This window comes from Pteropus vampyrus, unplaced genomic scaffold (assembly GCF_000151845.1).
Source record: "Pteropus vampyrus isolate Shadow unplaced genomic scaffold, Pvam_2.0 Scaffold68, whole genome shotgun sequence".
In the NCBI taxonomy this organism is placed as follows: domain Eukaryota; kingdom Metazoa; phylum Chordata; class Mammalia; order Chiroptera; family Pteropodidae; genus Pteropus; species Pteropus vampyrus.
The window spans coordinates 5,453,651-5,476,161 of record NW_011888849.1 but is presented as its reverse complement, the minus strand read 5'-3'; the positions used below and the strand labels follow the sequence as shown (position 1 = coordinate 5,476,161).

Below are 22,511 nucleotides of genomic sequence, written 5' to 3'. Positions count from 1 at the left end.
GGGATTCACCCAAGAACCACCTCACTGTCATTCCACAGCCATGCATGCTGCTTCATAATTGAGCTGTGACGCTACTGCACTATTCCACAACCGTGCTGTATCATAATTGAGCTATCTGCACTGAATTAAGTTTCCTTCTTCACTGCACTGCAACTGGGGATTCCTGTTGGCATTGAACTGGCACCAGTGACCATAGGTTGACACCTGCAAGAAAAGTTAATATGCAGAAAACTTTTCCAATACTACTACTTCTGCCAATTTTCTTTTCTGATCATTAAATATGAAAATATCAACCCCACATGACCTAGTTCTGTTGATTATGAAAGAGGAGGAGGAGCAGATGACTTCAGCTCAAAGCCTGGTCTCTTTACCACTAACAACTCACAGTGGGCGAATTTCTTCACTCCTTATCTTCCTTTCTGCATCTATAAAAGGGAAATAATCATGTGCTCCCATCTAGCACTCAGGCTATCAGTGCCCTGTGCTGGATGAGATCATGTCTGTGGAGGCACCTGAGGAGAATACAAATAAAAAGACAAATACAAGATGTCATTACTGCTATTCTGTATGAGGGGAGAGGGGAGTAAATATATTTCAAACACATATAATCACATCCCAACTGCCTCTTTCAAGTTAACCATACGCTTCTCTTCTATCACAGCTGGGCTGTTGAGCCAGATGCTGGAATGGATATAACAGACAGGTAGCGAGAAAATGCATCTATCCTCCTGTTTCCAGATGATAAAAAAGTAATTTCTTATTAATTTATATTCTACTAATCTTTTCAAAAGCCTGTGTGTCAGACACCATGCTAGGCACTATGAAGAATTAGTTGTTTGTTTTGTTTTTAACAAAACAGGCTCTCCAGTTGTGTTCACTCTGGAAACAGCTATGTAGCCAGTCACAACCCACTGTGCTTGATGGAATTACTGCAGAAAAGTGGGGGAAACACCCAACCCAGACTGCTGTGTGGGTTATGGCAGCCATGATCCTCACAGAAGAGGCCATGCTTGAGCTGAGTCTTGAAAAATGAGACTAGATAAGTGAAGCAGAGGAAAGGCATTCTAAGTGGGCAGAGGGAGTGAAAATAAGGAACCACTAGATAAGGGGAAGGGTGGGTGAGAGGGGCTGACAAGGGACAAATGATGGAGACTCGTGTTCAGCCGCAATGCTCAGGTTTTCTCCTAAGGGCAGCGCGAACCACGGACACGTTTAAGCGGGGTCTAAAATGAACACCCTTGCAGTTTAGGAAAAGAACTATGACAGCAGCTGAGAGAACAGATTGAAGACAGACCAGAAGTAGTTAGCTAAGTAGAAATCCAGGCAGGAAGTGATGAAGGACTAAAAATATGGAGGAATGCAAGAGATTAATAAAGAGGTAAAATGACCTTGCTTTGGTGACCAGAAAGGTACAGGGGTAGAAGAAAAGGAACTGTAGATGACTTCCTAATTCTGTCTCGATGGCTGAGAAGAGGAATAGTCTTTTTACAAGATACTATAAGGCACAGATTTGGCAGGCAAGATGAGTCCACTTTGTACTGTGCCACTTTGTATTATGTCACTTTGTTCATGACTTCATGTATATGAGGTCACTCTGTACATTTATGATCAACCAAAAAAAATCACTTTTCTCATCATTTAGCTGCCTATTTTGAATTCCCACAGGCAAAAGGACTTATTAAAACAAAGTAGAGTTTCTAGGCAAGAACTCAATCCTATGCTCTTAATTTCTCAGTAGCCAAAGTGAGTATAACCTTCACAACAGAGTGGGTAAATTGCTTACCCCAGGCCAGATAGCTAAACAGAGAGAGAACTAAACTTCGATCCAAGATGGTATGTTTCCAGATCAGCTCTTCATCTAGTATGTTATACTACTCCATTAAGGGCCTATGACTTTTAGTTATATGTAACAAGGGCTCAATAGTCTTGTTCTCTGGCCACTGTCTTCTTTTGTGACTCCCCTCTGAATCCAGGCCACCCCTGTCTATCTAGCTTAAACCTCAAGAAATATTGTCCCCATTACTGAGCTCTGACTCAACTGTTCTGACACCCTACAAAGCCCTGCCCCAACTCTGCTTCCTAAAGTTCATTCCAATGGCTACTTCTGATAACCACCCACTCTGACTCTGCAAATGCAAGGAGAATATTCTGGTTTCTCTAGGAGCTATTACTGAATTTATTTGTTCTACCTTATATTATGGCTGACCCTAGCATGCTATTTCTCCCTCCTCTATGGCTTGCTATCTATAATAGTGTTAACTTCTAGGAAGAAGGCAGCCACTGGAGAAAGATACACAGTGTTTGTTTGGAGCCTTACCCACTCACCAAGCACTGTCCTAGGCATGAGAGAGTGTTGAACCAGACAGCAGGGTCCCTGAATCTACGGTCCAGTGGAGATGGAATAGTTGTTTAAAAATAACACATAAAATTAGGGATTGAGTATACATATTTATTGTATTATTCTCTGAATTTTTCTATGTTTAAAATATTTTCATAATAAAAACAAGAAAAAAATAAATGTAAAGCTTCTACTCCTTGGGGAAAGAACTTGCTAGTCAAACTGCTTCCACGTGCAAAGGTTCTAGAGAGAGAAATCTAATTGGAATCTATTTTAAACATTATACTCTGCTAAAAAAGCCAACAGGAGAAAAGATAAAAATGCACTAATTTAGACAATACAAATTCAACTAAACAATAAAATGAGGTTCTTGGTCCATCTAGACTTTCCTCATCTACCTCCATATCCTCTGTGACAGTAAATGATTAAAAAAAAAAAAAACAGAAAAACATAACCACTTACTAATATAGTTTGTCCTTAGGAGAGGAAGCCCTAGTAATAACCACCACCATGTACTCTATGCCTACAGTGTGCTGGAGATTTACAGAGACAATCCTGTAAAAAAAACTATAAGATAAGCATTATTATCCAATTTTACAGATGAGAAAATTAAGATTCAAAACAACTCAAGTAATGTGAACAACATCGCATTGCTGGTAATTGGCAAGGCAGGGCACGCAAATCCATCTCTGCCAAGAGTCAGAAGCTTTGGTTTCATTTTCATTACACCATAATGTATGCCACCCAATATCTGATAGTCCCTCTCTCATTTTTCATAAGCTCCTTGGTCCATAAATGAGTGAATCTGATTTAAAAAATCTCCACCTGGCAGTTCAATAAATTAAAAGAAAAAAATCCAAGAAATCAGTCTTGAGATATACAGTATCAGAAACAGTACCTCCAATGTAAACTCAAGGCAATAAAGAAAAGTTGTAAAGAAAACTAGACTGTACAATCCTCTACAATCATAAAAGAAATATTGCATAACTATTTTAAATTGGACAGCCATAATACTTGAAGGCAACAAACTTGTGAGAAAAAAAAAGATTAAAGTCCATTTCTAATGTGTTACTGTGTGGAGTATAAAAAATTGGTCTTCTACATGCAGACAAAGGAATGCGACAAACTAGAGTGTATGTGAGCAGGTTGAGATTTTACTATTTTCTGAATTTTCAAAAATTAAGACTAGCCCACAACTTGAAATACATGCCATTGTTTATTCCAGTAAGAGTCACATTAACTATTCTGGAAATGAAGTACAGACAAGAAAATGAGAAAGGTCAGATTTAATCTATACATCAATATTTCTGACCCCTAGAGTTTATTCCTAAAATAGAGGCTCAGTACACAAAAGGCTCTGCACTTTCTCCATTACTTTCCCCACACAGTCTAAGTTTAAGGGGCCTAAACTGCTCTGATTGTACCTCCCAGACAGTAAGGAACTTTATGAGTCAAAACCAAATAATACAATCACAGTGCTCTACCAGCTGGACCCCCCATTCTCCTGCCATCCCACCTCAGGGAAAGGGAACTGCTCCCCTTGGGTGAGCCTGCCCATACCCAGCTGCACGTCACAGGCTGAGGGCTGAACTTCACACATTTACATGTACGAGTCAGGCAAAGGTGCCAGGGAAGGAGTCAAAGAAGAAGCCACGGGGAAGATAAAAGGACCAGAAGTGTAGAGCGCCTCTAAGACCCAAAGACCCAAAGAGGGAAAGGAAATGAAAGAAGGGTGTTCCACGACAGTTGAGAAAGAGGATGAAGAAGTATTCAGTGCCACAGGGTCAAAGTAATGCCAGATTATCGATCTCAACAAAGAATGAAGGGAAGATTCAGATTAAAAAGGGCTGAGTAGAAACTGGAAGATAAAACAGTCTGGAGACATTTGCTGGTGTTCCTCTTTTGATCATAACCTCCTGGAGAGTGGGGCCTACTTTCCCCTAACACGCCCGGCAGCAGTAAAGACACAGAGCACTTGGTATCACTGGTCTGTCAGGGGGGACGCAGGCAGGAGCCCTGCACCTCAGCCACACTTTCACCACCCGCCTTACAGCCCAGGCAGAACCACAACTATGACTTAGCAGAAAGCCACAACGCGGCAAGTTCTACACCTCCGAAATCACACTTCCATTCAGCCACCAAATGCATAAAGTAAAAGACTTCAACTACAAACTTGCAATTGTTTGCCTAGATATCTGATGCAGTGCCAGGTTCGTTAGCTACATTCAAAATTTTAATGGCAGAAAGGGACCCCAATTATCTTTTTTTCCCAGAGATGCATCACTGATTATATCTTACATGTTAAACCAAAAAGTTTATTCGGGCAGTACTACAATAATTCTTTGAAGAAGAATATTTGACTGGTTGCCAAAAGTGATTAACTAAATATATAAATTATATGATTGAGTATCAAACGTGTTACTTTGTTCTGGAGGTCACTGATTTAAATTAAGGGCTTTTTAAAATCCACTGCAGAACTCTACAAATCCATACATGTACCTATCAGTAAAAAGACCCTTACAGATGCCAAAAAAATGATTAAACAAAAAGAAAGATCTTACAGCAAGAAAACAGACTTTTAATGTAAAAATACGATCCACAATGTTGTCAGTAAACTCACAAAGGGCCTCCCTCTTCAGATATGTCGCATGCCTTTAGAAAATGTGGGTAGCATAAACAGACTTGACTGGCATTGTTTAAACTATGTTTAATCATATCTGATTCTTATCTAGCCTGTAAAAGTACAAAATATTTCACTTCTCTTTCTACAAAACAGGAAGCTAATCTTAACTTTCCACATTTCCACAAAGAAGTGCCTAAATTATTTTGCTACAAGATGGCTGCGCACCAAGCCAGTAGACCACCAAAAGGAGTTGGGGAAAAACGTGTTGCTCTATATTCTCCATCACGAATTTGGAAAAATTTACAAGTTTAAATCAAGAGTGCTTGCTGTGTGCACACAGCTTGCAACCCAGATCCTCAGCTCCCCTCCCAAACAGACTGTCATCCCCAAACAGAAATTCCTGAGCTGTCACAGTGAGAGAGGGTCACAGATGAGCAAACCATTTAAATCGATCATATCTGCATATCTAGAAAAGGTTCTGATGAGAATTTTACCAGCTAAGACTGAGTTGAGAAAACAACACTATTGCCAGCTTTTCCCTCTTGAGGTAATGACAGGCAAGAGCTATCAGAGCAAGATATGAAAACACCAAGCTGTTTTCCAAGAACTCTGACAGGCATCACTCAAGGCTGCTGCCAAGTTCACTGGTGAGACTGCTCTGAAGTACTGTGAAACTGCTTTCTTGACCTCAGGCAAATACTAATGCTTTCAGCTGAATACTGTTAAAAGTGTTTTCTTGTCCATGAGGTAGGCATTTCTTTGACCAAATTTGGATATGGCATCCCTCTAAAAAAACTGATCATAAGAAGGCATATATTTTTTCTTATTAAAAAAAAAAAAAAAAGCCTATTTAAAGATGTTTGACTCAGATTCATAGCAGCATTATTCCTAATAGCCAAAAGGTAAATGTAACCCAAGCATCCACCAATGAATAAATGAATAAAATGTATATATACGCTATGTAATATCATTAAGCCTTAAAAAAGGAAGGAAATTGTGATATATGCTACAAGATAGATGAACCCTGAAAACATTATGCTAAGTGAAATAAGCCGACACAAAAGGACAAACACTGTATGACTGCACTTAGATGAGGTACCTAGAATAGTCAATTTCATAGACAAAGAAAGTAGAGTGGTTGGTTGCCAGGAGCTGGGGGAAGAGGAGAATGGAGAGTTATTATTTAATGGGTACAAAGTTTCAGTGTGAGATGATGGAAAAATAAAGATGTACAGTGGTAATGGTTGCACAACAATGTGAATGTACTTAATGCCACTGAATTGTACTCTTAAAAATGGTTAAAATGATAAATTTTATGTTATGTATATGTTACTAATTAAAATAAAATGTTTGTACTGTTTTCCTTTTGCACCTTAGATTACTTATTTTATTGGATATCTTTGCCCATAGAATATTTTCTTACATTTAGAAGACATGTCTTTCAGACATATAATATTTGTACTTTTTAAAAACTAATTAGATTCAAAACATTATCAGTCATATTTTAGAAATAGTATGTTTTAAATCTATATAAATAAAATATATATTTCTATGTATATTCAAGGACCCACCAAAACTGTCTTCAGCTTCCAAAGTTGGCCAAAATCTGATCTTTGGTTTCGATCTAAAAGGCCAAAGAGCAGAATGCTTTCTTCAAATGTTGGTTCTGGAATCCCTGAACTGGTGTATGATCGGTGATTACATCACCACGTAGGATACACTACATCAGCACGACAACATCGTAATATGAAAAAGGCAAGTAGTTCAAATATTTACTGGTAATAGCCGAAGATTCATTTCTAAAAGTTGGTGAGCATCCCAGATGTATCTTAGGATAAAAATCTCCACCACGCAGACACCCAAGGATGGCACCCCTACTTGACACCAAGGAACTTATGCACTTATCTGAGATGTTCAAAGATAAAGTGGGATGACAAGTTGTTACATATTTGAAAAGGTGCTTGAATAAAAGAAAATTCTAACACTGTAGTCTGTAAATAACAGCAGCAACACAGTCTGCTTACTAACAATATCAAAGGGCACACTTACTAGTGACCAGTGGCTGCTTGCAGGGAAAGGAGTCGATTATTAGAAACTGAGGTACTTGAGAGAGCAAACATTTCTTACATATGACCTCTATAAAGATTCTGTCGTCCTCCTCCAGGGAAGATGCTGAAATTGGTGTGCGAACAGTGAAAGCCGAAATGCAGATGGAGATTTGGAAAACAGTTTTGTTATCTTGAAAGCCAACTATGATGCTCACTGCCACACTCCCAGAGCCAAGGCTTAGGATGCATTTTTCTCTCAAGCAGCTGTGTAAAGCAGCAATTACATGCAAAAATATCAGGAAAAAATGTGAATAAGGTCAACAACCTTACTTCTATGTCTAAGATTATCAAGATATACCCTCCTTCAAGCACTGCACAAAGCTGGCATGAGGGATAATTTTAATAAAACTGCATCAGCATCAAGGAAATCTTTAGCTCCAGAAGTTAGAGAGAAGTCAGTTATTTGACGAAAGTTTAATAAGCTGGAGACAACCTACCACTTATGGTGTTTTATACTGACGGCTAGCCAATATAGTAATAATTCATAAACCAAAATAAATAAGAGCCTTGCTCCTCCCTCTTCCATCTCGGCTGGAAGTCAAGTTCTATCCAATATCACGAATTTTCACTGTACTGATTATATGAGCTAAGAAATGAAGTTCCTATACCACAATGTCCAACTTTAATTTTAATAACATTGTAATAATTTTTGTAAAATTTCAGATTTATACTTGTATCCCAGAAGTCAATTCTAGGAGAGTTTTAGCTTTGGCAACAGTATTCCTTTTAACAGTCCATCTTTCAGCATTTAGTCACAATATTTATTTGGTGCACACCTAATACTTACAGAAAAAAGATTGGAGGGCTATACGCCAAAATAATCGTAGTTATCTATGGATGATAAGATTATAAATAATACTCTTTTTGACTGTATATTTTCTAAATGGAGAAAGAGAAGTAGGGGAGAGAGGGAGGGGGAAAATTAAAAAGGGGGAGAAGAAGAGAAAGATGAAAAAGAAAAGTTTTTCTAAAAGAAAATCCATACTTAGATTAAAAGGCAAATGCAGAGCAGCTTTTAACAGCCAGCGCAGGCTGTACCCCTCCAGACAGACTCCAAGGATCACCGTTCACTGACTCTGATGTTAGCAGTGCCCCCAGCTATCTTATCCCTTATCGATGGCCAGCTCAAACCTGCCCTCCCCAGTGAATGCCTTCCATAACACTTTGGTCCAAATTCCTTGAGTCCCAATCACCAGTACACACAGCATTTAATCACACTGCAACTGTTGTTAGGTGCATTTCTCAGCTGCCCTCTCTAGAATGTAGCTAAGAGCGGAACCCGACAGCTCCTTCCCCTGTGGACCCAGAGAGCCTAACAGTCTGGCACACAGCGAAGCTCATCAAGTTTGGCAAAGAATAGGGAACTTTTACAAGCTTGACAAACACCGCCAAAAGCAATTCTACTTTATCTCAATATTGTGATAAGTGGCCACACTACCAAAGACAGTGGCTAATTTCTTCTTCCTCAAGAAATCTGCTTTGCCTTTGAAGGAATTAACCTTCATTGCACCCTTCTGGGGTCCCCGATTTAAAATATCTACTCGTTTTTAAAGCAGATCTACCTGGAAGAGCCATCTCTATGGTTTTTGGGAGGGGCCACAGCTGTTGCCTAGTCGAAAAGATGCTCATGGAAAATCAGGACACCCAGATTCCAATCCAGGCCTTGCCAGGCTCCAAGAAGGGATTTGATCCAGATGATTTCTAAGAATAAAGTACCACTCCACATGGCTGTAAACACCACAGACAACAGTAAATCAGAGGCCCAATATTCAGAACAGCATGAGGCCCAAGAGAGGTGACAGTGAACAAGAAGAGGCAATTCCAGGTGAGCTGGTGATGAGGCTTATGACAACTACAGTACAAAGAACAGAATCCAGAAAGTAGGCAGGAATATTCCTCGCTCCCTTTAAAAAACAACTATGCCACCACTGCCTCTTTCCACCCACAGAGCCCTGTACCGTGCTGGGGAGAAAGGAAGACTGTAGAAGACAGTTCAACAATAGGGCATTACCAGACAGCTTAATGACTTACTTCAAGCTTTCTAGAACATCAGTGATTTCAGTTCAGGGACGTAGCTAGTAACAGGTATACAAAGACACCTGATCAAACTTCGCAACAGGTCAAACTGCCTGTTAATGAGTCATTCTTTTTTGTAGTCCTCGTATGAATATTTTAATGAGAAAGTCAGTATGGCTTGATTATTTCCCTAGTAGACTATAATAAGCTAGTAGTGGGCAGGAGCCATATCTGCCTAGCTCATCACTATGTCACCAGTGCCCAGCAGGGTGCCTGGCTTATAGTAGCTACCCAACCAGTGTTTTCAAAATAGTTTATTTTTTTTACAAAAGCAGTATATATCTTTTGGTACGTAACGGTGTTTTCAGAAGAACTTTCTATATGATTCTTCTTCTAGATATTATTTTTAAGGGTTGCCTAACATTCCATTGTGCAGGCATACATAATTACTTTAATAAATCCCCTATTGCTGGATATTTAGGTTTCCAACTTTTCACTATGGTAAACAGTTCTGGGATGAATAATGGTCTTAATTATTTCCTAAAATAAACTTCTAGAAGTAGAATTGCTGAATCAAACAGTATGTAAGCATCTATGTCATCCTACTCAAAAGCTACCCTCCATTCCTTTTTCTTGAAGGACAATTGCCATTAACTTCATTATTTATTATTTAGGTAAACTACTGTGGACTTCTCAAGCAAAGGAATTTCCTAAAATAGGTACCTCTGACATCAATACCCAAAGTCCTAAACTGTCCTCTCCAGACCTATTTTTGGTGCCCATCAGACCCAGAAATCTGAGCAGCAGCATCTGCTCAAGTGGTCCTCTGCAATCCTCCCAATGCTCAGCCTCCTCTTCTTGCCTACTGGAAAACAAAACTACATTGTAGCATCACATCTTACTCTCCTCCTTTTCTACAACTAAGTTAGCTAGGCTTCCATGATGTCAGCTATATCATTTTGTTTCTCATTTATTCAGAGGAATAACCAAACCTGTCCCACCGGTAGGACACAGAAATGTCAAGTCCGATATAACTGCAATGAGGCTACGTCTGTGTGTGTGTGTGTCTCCTGCCTTTAGAGAGTCACTTCTCATTAGTACCTACAAAAAGGGGAAAGAGAGCAATAAAGACCCTCAATGGCACAATTTTAACTTTTTATTCACTTTCATAAAAATGGACCTTTGAGAGATCTTCCAGATGAATTTAACAAAAGCTTTAGATACTCCCCAGAAAAATGCACACACCTAAAGTGATAAGTTTGATTTCAGTGGCTTTGTGAAACCCGTCCAAGGACCCCAATGAGAACCCCTGGGCTACCAATAGAGTCTTCAAACAAATGGCCAAAAAGAGGCTTAAGAAATTCCTGAGAGTATTCTCACCATCCTGTCCTTGTTTCTAAAATCAAAGGGAGGGGGAAAGCTGGCTGTGTTCAGAGCCCTATGGAAAGTTGGAATACTGCCCAGCACAGCTGCTGGCAACTTTGTAGAGTCTTTCAAAATAACTTGGGTGTCACTACTCCAACAGCAGCAGTAAAGCAAATGTCAAATTACCGACCTTGTGAATGGGTGGCAGAGCCATTAGGTGGCATGGGTGAGGCTTTGCCTCCTGACCACCTGGCACGTCACATATTCATTGACTTGATTATTGTTTCTGCTCCATTACCAAGAAAAGTCCGCGCAGGCAGAGATTGCTTTGTTCACATCTATATTATATCCTCGGCCTCATCCAAGTCAAAACTGCTGGTCTCAATGATTCGGAAGGCTTTGGCGAGAGACAGGTCATCCACTAAAAGACTTCCACAACAGTAAAGACATACATAGAACATGCTATGCATTTGGGGCCATAGGGTGAGGAGAATGAACAGCCAGGAGGAACAGGGACAGGCTCTAGGATAATATCAGGGAGAAACACAAGAGGAAGAACTACAGACCACATGGCGAAAATCTGAACAACTTGGGTACAGACAGAAAATCCCAGGGCAGTCGGTCCAAGTCTCACATATGGTCCACATAGTCAAGTGAATGGTCAACATGACCCAGAGTGAGCAGAAAGGGAATTGGTATTCCCTCCCTCTCCGATGGAGAATCTCTCTGGGTCACCCCCTGCTGCGACTTCCCAAGGTCGCCTCAACAACTGGCAATGCTGCCCTGCACCAATGCAGGCACACGCCAGGAGCTTTCATTTGACAACACTGTGACAGAGTGGTTATTATTCCCATTTCACAAGAGAGAAAGCCAGTGCTCCAAAAGGCCAGTCACACCTGTCCCCATTTGTTCTCTCTCCATCTCAGGTGGGTGACCAGGGCCTTTTCCGACATCCTGTTGGTCCCATGGCTTCTTCTCCAGTGTGCAACCAGCTCTCTTCCTCCACCTGTCTGAGCAGCTTCACCAGCCACTGCCCGCCTGTCCTCACACATTTTCCTCTCCCCTTCCAGTCTCCTCAGTAGAAATAAACTCTTCTTTTTGGGCGTCAGGCACATTCGCAGCCCCATCCCCTTTTCAGACATCTACCCAAACTGTCAGCCTGTGCTTGTCAAGAAGGTAAAAAGTTCCCAGTAAAGCACCTCCCTTCCCATCAGCTGCCATTTGTCTCCCCTTCCTGACTTCTCCAGCCTTTGCTACCACTGGGAGGGGGTCATCTCCTTCAGCCAACCGTCCCCACCTCCTTAGGGATAGTGCTCTTGAGGTCAGCTCTCCACCACCCTGCCCCCAGGACCTTTTGCTTCTACCCCCAACTTTACATAACCTGTGACTCCTGGGAGCTCCAATCCCAACCTGAGTATCATCCACCCACCCAGTTCAGCCACAGAACCCCCACCCCATAACCTGAGATTAGTCACCACATGCCTCATAATTTGTCCTTATATAATGTTAGTTATAACGTCCTTCACGGATTCACATAGTATGCCTGAATGAAACTTTTTAAAAGACTGAATATTCCACATTCTCCACCTTTAACAGAGATAGCCTGCCAGGAGGGGGCATCAAATACCACCTGGAAAATACAAATAGTGAAGACTCAATCTCTTATTGCTGTTTCTATAAAGTGGTTTGGACACATAACTAAACAGGATTGGGAATGGCGGTTCTGAAATAAAATTCTTTTTTATTAACACCATAATAAAGGACTGATGATATGGCGTTCATGAGCAACTCCTGTCTGGTGTACCCTAATTACAGGACTCATGCCTTCTGCGGACCAGATGGCTAGGGGTTAACTAACCCAAACTCTCCATTTGCAGGTAAGGAAGCAGAGGCCCAAGTTTGCCAAAGTCACAGCTTGGCATATATGCTTTAGCCGGTATGTTGTTTATAAGGAATATTAAGCAAGGAAGGGAGAAAGGGAAAGAGGAAAGCAAGGGAGGAAAGCAGGAAAAAGAAAACAAAGAAAATGAGAAAAGCAAACCAGTGAAAAAAAATTAAAATGGAATTCAGCACATTGCCAAAACCTGAGGGGCAATAAAATAAAACCCTGTTTTTAATAGTCTCTCTTTAAAAAGCTTATTATTACCTTAAAGACAGAAAGTCATTCATCTTCTCTAGGTTTTATATTCCTAGGAGATAGCTAAAATTTAACCACATTTTTTTTTTAAGAAAAACAAGTAAAGTGTCAAGTGCTCCCTATGACTTCCTAAGTGGTTTTCAAGTGCAGGTCTCAGTTCCCCTTTGCCGGCTAACCACTCACAGCAGGCATCTTCCTAGATGCCTCTCTGCTGTCGGAGTTATCTCACCAAAAATGGAAACCCCCAAAATAAAAGAAAAAAAATAATGAAAAAACCACTTCCAGTTCCATCTACCTTAACCTATGGCATCAGCTACTTTCTCAAGTGTGCGGCTACACAGGTGACCTTCTCTGTCCAGCCCCGCCCCGCCCCCTGGGGGCTTGGTGTGTAGCTGCACCCGCTACCGTGGTAATAGCATTTATCTGTGGACACGTGTTTCCCCAGTTAAGCTCTCAAAGACCCAGACCCCATCTCACTCATCTCTGTCTCTCAAGGCTCAACAGGGCATCTAGCCCATAGCAGACCTTCAGCACATGTTTACAGCTACTGTAAACCCCAGGTTATAAAAAGACCAGACTTGTTAGCATATGTAAACAGGTCTCTCTGGCCTCCCTCATCTTTCCTTAGCAATTCCCTCATCCCCTCTTGCCCCATCACATCCTCTCACCAAGCAACAAGCTATTCCTGGCTGCCAGGGCCATGGCAGAACCTGACAACTAGTACAGGGAAATCTGCCCTGAAGTTTCTTCCCAAATACAATTTATACATACTTTCTCCTCTAAATGAATTCTAAGTCCCAATTTCCTACAAAATCTTTCAACTCTAAAAATCTCTCATTCCACAGTTTGTGTAACATTGCTTGAAATGCAGCCTCAACTTCCAAATGGAAAACTGCTGTAATAACAGCAATTCACACTTCTTGAGGCCTTCCTGTGTGCTGGCCTTGTACTAAGCCTGAGCACACAGGTTACCTGGAGATGAATATACAGACCTTTTTTTTTTTCTTTTCTTTTTAAGGGGCTTCCTACAAACAGACAGTTTTATACTACAATTAACCCAGTCAACTTAGATTATCTTCTGCCTCTCCACTATCAGACTATGTGTCCTCATACACTTTCAATTTCTCTGTGCCTGAATTTTCCCAAAGGGATAAATGGTGGACACAAAGCTTTTCTGTGCCTATGGCAGGGAGTAGAGAGGGTAGGAAAAAAAATAAGAAATAAAAATAAATCAGGGCATCTTCCTGAGATGAGATGCATTAGATGGCACTTCATGCTTCTAATGAGTTTGTCTTGCATTTCCAAATTTTCTCTCCATCCTAGGTTATCATCCATCTTGGCCATGTCAGAAACACTTGTAGAGATGAAAAGCAAATTTCTGCTCTGCACTGTTCAGACATGCCTCTGCTGGCCTAGATAAACAGGCCATGTGAGTTCAGTTTTTATTTCATAAACTGAAAATCTTTTAAACTTCTGAATCTGAAATCATCTCACCTGACTATAACTACAAGTAGGAACAGCAGGCTCCTCACAAACATTGTTTATGGCAGTAGTTCTCAAAGAATGGTCTCTAGACCAGCAGCATCAGCAGCATCTGGGAACAAGTCGAATGAGTAAACTACCAGGCCCCACCCAAGCTGCTTACATCAGAAACTCTGGTTGGGGTGGGCCCAGCATGGGGTGTTTTAAGGAGCCTCCAGGTGATTCTGATACACACTGAAATTTGGGAACCATCTGCATAAGCTCCCAAGGTCAGGGGAATGCCCTGCTGGGCTACCCTGTGTTTCACAATTCTATGTAATTATGATGGCTATCCACCAACGGCACCTACTCTGGTAATTTTTGCCAACTGGCAAAGGCTCCAAACACTAAACTCCTTTAGGGCACTTTGCTGGGCAAATGACTTGTGCCCCACTCTCCTCAGCTCTAAAAAGGGAAATAATAATAATATCCAGCTCATAGGACTATCACAATGGTCAATAGCTTGGACAGTGTTTGGCGCAGGTCAGCCTTCAACAATACAACACTAAAAACTAGAAATACAGCAAAATAAAAATTGCTTCCTGTATGCTAACCACCTGACTTCTTCTATCCACTCCAGTCCAGAGCCCTTACTGAGGACATCCAGGATTGACAGAGATGGCACCTGGCTCACTGTCTGTCAAGTATTTACTTATTTTGTCTACAACATGAACACCCACCACATACCCAACAATGTGCAAAGAAAACCCAGTCTACAGAACTGTACCCCCAATAGCTCTTTCTAGACAAAAGCCATCCAACTCTGGAGCACAAGGCCTCACATACCTATCCCGAAAGAGATACAGAAGAAACACAACAAATATTAACAAAAGTAGTCGTAAGAATAGCTAACATTTATGTTGTGATTATCTTATTCCAGGAACTAAGTGTCTGATAAATGTTAACTTATGTAGCTCTCACAACCCTGTGAGGCACCTACTGTTATTACACCTGCCCATAAGGGTTAGGGAACTAAGGCATAGAAGGTTTACATAATTTGTCTATGGTCCCACAGCTCCTAAATGGTAAAGTCAACATCTGAACACAGGCACTCCAGCTCCAGAATCAGTGCTCTTAGCCACTGTACTATGTGACGGAGTTACTAGCTATCTAGACATCTACCAGCCACTTGTTTTCACTGATCCTAAAGCAATGACTTTTAAGATAAATTTAGACAAAAAAAATCCACTGTCATAGGGTTCAATACTAGGCCCTCAAAGTTCTGGCAGAAATTGTTGCTCTGGCCCCTTTTCCCACTCCTAACCTAATTCAACTCAAGACAATTCAAAACTCTCACAGAACAGCATTTCTCTTTCTTATAACTCCCCTGACATCGTACCACTTAACCTAATTGTATACCGTCCGTCACATAAGGTTCTCTAATTCTTTCTTGTATATTAGTTATTTCTTCCACACTGGACTGCAAAATTCCTTGTAATTATCCATACTTTCTGCGAAGCCCCACAAAACTAGGTAGAAGTATAGGCTAGCATATGTAGAATTAGAGAGTGTTATACAATCAATTGTTTGGCTTATTCACTTTGCTCTTCTGAAACTTCTTAGTTATCAACCCCTAAGAAGCAGAATAAAACTATGAAGTTGATACTATTTAAAGCCAGCATTTGGGAAGATATTACATCAACATTCACTGAGCAAGATCTATACTGCCTGACTCTCCTACATTATTTCCTTTAAATCCCTTGGCAGCCTCCTAGGGGATGCTATTGAGATCCAGTTAGAGTGAGCAAGGACCCGGGCTACAAAAGGTGAGTAATCTGCCCAATACCACTCAAGGCTAGTGAATGGAGACCTGAGATTAAAACAAGATCAGTCTCAAAAGCCCCTACTCTGCCTTCCTTTAAGGTTTAGACTAAGAAGCCCAGACTCAAATTCTCCTCAAAGCAACGCTATCAAAAAGCCATTTTTAAAAGATGGGATGATAACCATGTTCATAGATAGAATTTCAATATTAGCACAGAATAGGTATCGGTTCTCCCCATATTAGACTACACAATGCACTGCCAACTATATTTCCAGGACTTTGTTGAGAACTTGACAAGTATTCCAAACTGCATAGGAAAGAATAAAGGTCCACACATAACCAAATTCTAAAACAGAAGAGCAAATAAGGGGCTCACCCTGCCATATAAGACACACAGCAAAGCTATAATTAATAAAAAATAATTTGACATAGAAACAGACATGACTGGAACACAATAGAGAACTCAAAAACATACCCCCATGAAGAATCTTAAAATCAGCATGTTGAGTTTAATGCGAACAGAGTTTCAGGGTAAGGGTAAAGTTCTGGAAATTCACAGTGGTGATGGTTGCACAATAATATGAATGCACTTAATGCCGCTGAATTGTACACTTCAAAGCAGTTAAATGGTAAATTTATGTCTATTTTACCACAATTTTTTAAAAGATTCAGAAAATTTGTATGTTGAGCGAAAGGAATCAGAAAATGAAAACTAAGCTATAGTGGCAGAATGCAGATCAGTGGTTACCTTACTGTGAGAAGACAAAAAGTAGAATGGAGTCCAAAGGGGTCAACAGAAAGTTCTGGGGTGATGAAAATGCTTTATATCTTGGTTGTGGTGGTTTCACTGGTATATACATGTCAAAAGTCATCAAATTATGTACTTTAAATGGATGTAGTTTACCATACATAAATTATAACTCTTAATAAAGTTGAAAAAATAGACTCAGGGTGTGCATGTGGGAACCTGATGTATGATAAAGGATGTTCCACAATAAAAATTAGGAAAAGAATACACTGTTTAACAGATAATTTGGGGAAAACTGGCTCATAAAATGGAAAGGAAAAAATAAAGCTGCATTCCTTCTTTATGCCATATATAAAGATAACCTCAAAGATATGAAAGCCCTCATTGTGAAAGTTAACTAAGAAGCTGACAGAACAAAATATAGAGTATCTTTGTAATTTTGGAGTAAGAAAGAACACTCTAAGACTCCTAAAGTGCAACATAAGGCAAAAATTAATGGATTTGGGCTCTATCAAAACTAAAATTTTCTGAAAGTAACCACTGACAGATGGCAGAATGAGATTAATATCTAAAATATACAAGAAACATCTGCAAATCAATACATTACAAAAACAGACTAAAGCTGGTCAAAGACACTGTAATAACTAACAAATATATTAAAAGACACTCAAATTCCCTAATAAATTCACATTTAAACAATGAGATGCCACTTTATAACCATCAAATATTGGTAAAATTAGAAAGATTTTACCAACCATTAGCAAGGATGGGGGGAACCAGGAACCCTCACACACTGATATGGGAGTGTCAACCAAATCAGCAGCACTGGAGGATAATTTGGCAGTGTCTAGTAAACAGAGTTGTGCTGGTTCTCTTTTACCCAGCCATGCCCCTCCTGAGTATATACCCTTAGAGCAGTGGTTCTCAAACATTCCCATGCATTAGAATCTCCAGGCCGGGCATGTTAAAATACGTTGACGTGGTCTGCCTCCAGGGTTTCTGATTCAGGAGGTTTAGGCTGGGACCTGAGAATCTGCATTTCTAACAGTTCCCAAGTGATGCTGATGCTTCTGGGTGTGGACCACTCTGAGAGCCACTACTCTAGAGATATTCTCACACCCACCAGTAAAAGAATGTTACAGAATGTTCATCACAACTTTGCTCGTAGTAAGTAAAAGTAGTGGGTGCGCAGCAAGCCAGCAGTACTAGCAGCAGTCACAGCAGTGTACTAGATGAACCTGCACTAATATAGGTCTCAGAAGTAAAATGTTGAATAAAAGTCTTTCAACTTTCATGAATGTCTTAAAATTTCCATAATAAAAAGTTTTAAGTTGAATGAAAAAGAAACCAAATGAAATCTATAGCACAGTACCACTCATGTAATTGAAAGCACGCACAAAATAACATGGCATCCTTAACAAAGATACAGACATACCCAAGAACATATTCAACAGAGGAGAGGGGGCGCCTCTGAAGGAGAGGAGAATGTGGGTGGGGAAAAGAAAAAAGAGGAAAAAAAAAAAATAAGGAAGAGGCATTGCATAGGAAGAGGATCTTATGCCAAAAACTGAGTAATGTTAACTCAACCCTCAGCACCAGAGCTCTAAAAGGTAAAAACCATCAAAGCTATCTCTAAACACCCACTCTACTGTATTTACATACAATGTTACTTCAGTTAAAGCGTAGCAGCTTTGCAGGGTAAGGGGGGCAGATGAGCTGCCTGAGGGGGAAGGGGGATCTTTCTGAAATACCAGCTAGGGGTGGTTTCAGGTCCCCAGAATCCAACCTGCTACTGAGCTCTGAATTTTCCTTCTTTGGCATATTAGTATTTAAAAAGAAGCTGGAGATCTTGGCTTTTGGCAAAGGAAGTGTGTGTCTACATCTGTGTCTATGTCTCTTTTTGGTGTTTGTCTGTGGATCCATGGGTGTCTATGTGTGCGCGATGTGTTTACTTGTGCAAGTAAAGAGGAATGTGGAGGGCAGCAGAGCACTTAAGTGGACAATGAGCCACACTTGTTGATTAGCCACTCAGTTCCATTTTACTGAAACCAGAAGTCTGTTACAAAACCAAGTTATCTTCCTGTCCCCACTAGCCCGTCCCCTTTCTTCACCTTCCCATCTCCCACATCCTGGACTGATCTGAAACGCTGTCCTCCGGTGATTTCGTAGCTTATTAAAGTTACACGCTTTATAGCCAAAATTCTCGGAATGTGATAGAAGATGATAAATGACCATTTATATTCCTGGGTCTTTATGGGAAACTTCAAAATCCTTAATACCAGGCATGCCATGACAAGTCTTCCAGAAGAGACTGCTGTGGCTATAGCTACCACTCAAAAAAGGCAAAGAAAAAGCCATCTATAATCTGTCATATCCCCACAAGGGCACACTGGCCACAGCTTCTTCCAAGGACCATCAAACAGTCTACCATAAGAAGTGATAGGAAAATGTATGGAAATCGGAAAAGAAAAAGAAATCAGAAAAGAAAAATTCTCACTGAATGAATTTATGTGAGAAAGTGCAACAGATCCTTCTGGCAGCAACATTAAGTAAGCCAAGCCCATGCCTGGAAAGTGTCTTCAGGGGAAGAAGAAACAGCTAGACATCTGAAGGAAGAAGCAGAACTGCTAAGGTAAAATGCAGAAGAAGGAACTGGCCAAACACTCACGCTTCCCCCCAAAGACTGGGGTGATTATCCCCCCGTTCAAACAATCCAGAATTTTTATTCCCAAAACATTATTTTGTCTTTTCTACAGCAGTACTTCTCACTGTATGATAAAGCTTTGGGAATTCTAGAGTTTCCTGAAATGCTTTGTATCAAAATCAAGTTTTGATATTTGATATGCAGAAGGTGCACTTTTTAGTTTAAAAAAAATGTATGACAGCTATATGTATGAATCCTTTAGATTTTTCTAAGATATGTCAGCAAAGCACATCTGTCTTTCCAGCTAAAGTGCAGGATCTGTGATAATTTGAAAATTAAAGGACTTAACTATGGGGGAGAAAAAAGGGTTGAGTTTTCAAGCTGAAATTAAATGTTTCTAGTCAACACAGGCAATTCTAACTTGTAAAAACATACAAGGTTATTTAAGTGTCAAAACTTACTGACAAGCTTCTATTACAGAAACATTTTAAAATTTCAGTTGAATAAGCAACTTTCAAATATTTACAAGTGAGGTACTGTGCAGGATGCTAGGTATCCTCAAATGAATAAGACACTTTTAATAACTGTGTCCCTTTAATGTCAATTTAATCCATCCCTTGAATTAGTTTATTTAAAAAATATATATGCTTTCTCCTATTTGAAATAGCTCACTACCAGCACTGAAGAGCTGCAAAAACGAAAAATATGCATAGTTTAAAAAGCAATGAAGAAATCCAAAAGACCAGGGCCTCCAGACCTAAACAGAAAGCAAGATAAAGAAAGTGAGCTGCTACAGGCAGAAGGCAGCCAGCTCCTGGAGGTTCCCCCAAAGCTGGAGCCTCCAAAAACAGGCACAAGCTGCTGCTGCTGCTGCTGCTGCTGCTGCTGCTGCTGCTGCTGCTGCTGCTGCTGTTGCTGTTGCTGGCATGCTTGGTTAAGGCATGGCTTCAGAACTGGAAGACTGCCACCTGCTGAATCACCAAACATCCCTGGGCTTCCCTTGGAGCACTGACCAGACAGGGACCCATCCCCCACCTGTCTTCTCCTGTGGACATCTTACACCCGGAGAAAATAAACACTCGTCCGCACAGGCCAAAATAGCCGCCAACCCCGTTACGCCCCGGCGGCACATCCCGTTGCTACGTCACTAGGCCCACTCCTCTTTCTGCCCACTCGGTTCCCCCTGAATGTTCAACCCCCAGTGTCAGGAAGCGTGGGGAGTTCACAGCACACCATGACAAGCACTTAACACTTCCACATCCAGACAGCCAACCAAAAACACCTCCAAATCTGAAAGCAAAATAACCTGTCCTAACAGCTTTAAGGTAAATGTCAAGGAAGCTAAAATAGTAGGCAGACCCAATAACAGAAAATAAACTTCCCTTTCAGAGAGCAGCTTTTACTCTTAGTTTCATAAGCATATACCGCTGAAGTCTGTACTGTTTGAAGGTGAAAAGAAACATTTGAGGAGCACCTAAATGGATGCTCTTCACTCCCTCCAGCCATGGCAACTCTTGTCCTGATATTTATTTACTCGCGACTCCCAAGAGGGAAACAAGCGTTAACCAGAACGCGCCAGACTGAATCCGTTACCTGGACTAGGACATCTACTCGGACAAACAGAAGAAGCTGCAAACCCGAGTCTGGGTTAAGACCGTGGGAGACACAGCCGCTGCTGCCCTTGGCAAGTAGCCTCGGGATCACGAAGACCTCTCACTCACGAGGAGAGCCGCGTCCAGGATAGACTGTCCAGTTCCACGCTGCGCCCATGGCTCCTGCAGGCCTTACCCCTAAACACCCTCATCCAGGAGAGGCAGCCCCGCGGGATCTCAAAGAGCCTCTCTTTACCTGGAGACTGTTTTGCATCCTGGGATGAGAGCTCGCTCCTCTGGGAAGGGGGTCCCATCTGCTATGTTGTCGGGGAGCAGAGGGGATAGAGGAGCCGCGGCGGATGGGGTCGTGGGGGGATCCCGAAACCCTAGACGCCTGGCCGGCTGCCATCTGGCCCGGAGATGCCAACTGTCACGCCGCCGCCCAGAGAGTGGGGGTGGGGCCGTGAATTGGGGTCGGTTCCTACGGGTCTCAGGACACCGGACCGGTCACTGCCCGAAGGCGACTCGTCTCTTGCTTCTTTGGCCCAGTCATCGTCCGCTCGTCCCAGTCTGACACTAGAAAGCCTTCCAGCCCGCATGAAGCACCTCTGAAAAGGTGCCCAATGACGCCCCCGCCATGCCACCCCAACTTGGTCCAGGAGCCCCGCGGGCGGCCCGCCCCCTCGAAGCCCAACCACTGGACCGCCCCCTGCGCCTACACCCCAGGAGTGGTGGCGCGGGGGGAGTGCCCGCCAGGTACGCACGCGACACCGCGCGGGCTGCGCTCACGCCCCCTCGCCCCGGGGCGGCCCGCACTCCGCTCCTCGGCCTCAGGCCAAGCCCGTAAGGAAGGTGTCTTATTGGCCCCCGGAGATCGGTTTTCTCCCCCAGCCCCACGACTCACTTGCACCGCAGTCGCGACAGCCGCCGGAATTCCGCCCGCCGAGCCCCTCGCCGCGGAATGAAATCCGGGGCAGGACAGCGTCGGAGCTCCGCACCAGATCGCGCTCTCCAGCCGGCTGGCGGGGCGCAAGCAGCCTTTCCTGGCCGGCCTTCCCCGCTCCCGTCCTGCCTGCCGCCGCCGCCGCCGCCGCCCCGGCCGCTGCCTCCCTGGTGCGAACGCTTCCGACTTGCCACTGTGAGCCTCCCGGGCTGCGGAGCATGCCCAGTCCGCTGCCCGACCCGGCCCGGCTTCCCGCGCGACGCGAATCCGCTCCTCCGGGTATTCACAGCGGCCGGGAGGGCGGGGAGGGTGGGCGGTGTCCTCGGGGGGCCCTTCCCGGGACCGCGGGCAAACCCGGCGGGTTATACACCAAGGGGCCGCTGAGTTTGGGCCCTTTTTATTTTACTTTTAAGTACCTGGAAGCTCGGAAGGCGATTGTTTTCCCCAACAAGGAGAAATGCCTCGCTTGCACATTTTTAGTGTGCCGTTTATTGAGGTCGGACAGGAGCCAAGTATTGTGGTCAGAAGCAGGTTACGACTTGGGGCGAAGCCAGAGTTGGGGAGCTGGAGCTGATCAGAACAAGGAACGCAAACTCGGCCTTCTGGAGTCGGGCTCTGGGGCAAGGATTGCGAGCTAGCGGAGGCTTCTCTTCACCGAGTTTAAAAGCTGCGACACTTGTGATTAACTCCTGATTGATCGATCATTAAATAGGG

General features: G+C 42.4%; 1 protein-coding gene across 2 annotated transcripts in view; it reads right to left on the bottom strand.

Annotated features, from left to right (window-relative positions):
- Positions 1-21,982, bottom strand: part of SGMS1 (sphingomyelin synthase 1) — a 266,110-nt gene extending 244,128 nt beyond the window's left edge. For both annotated transcript variants that reach the window (XM_011361623.2, XM_023531466.1), the window contains exon 1: positions 21,759-21,982. The gene's annotated coding sequence lies outside the window, so the exon portion shown is untranslated. The remainder of the gene's footprint in view (positions 1-21,758) is intronic.
- Positions 21,983-22,511: the final 529 nt, after the last annotated feature.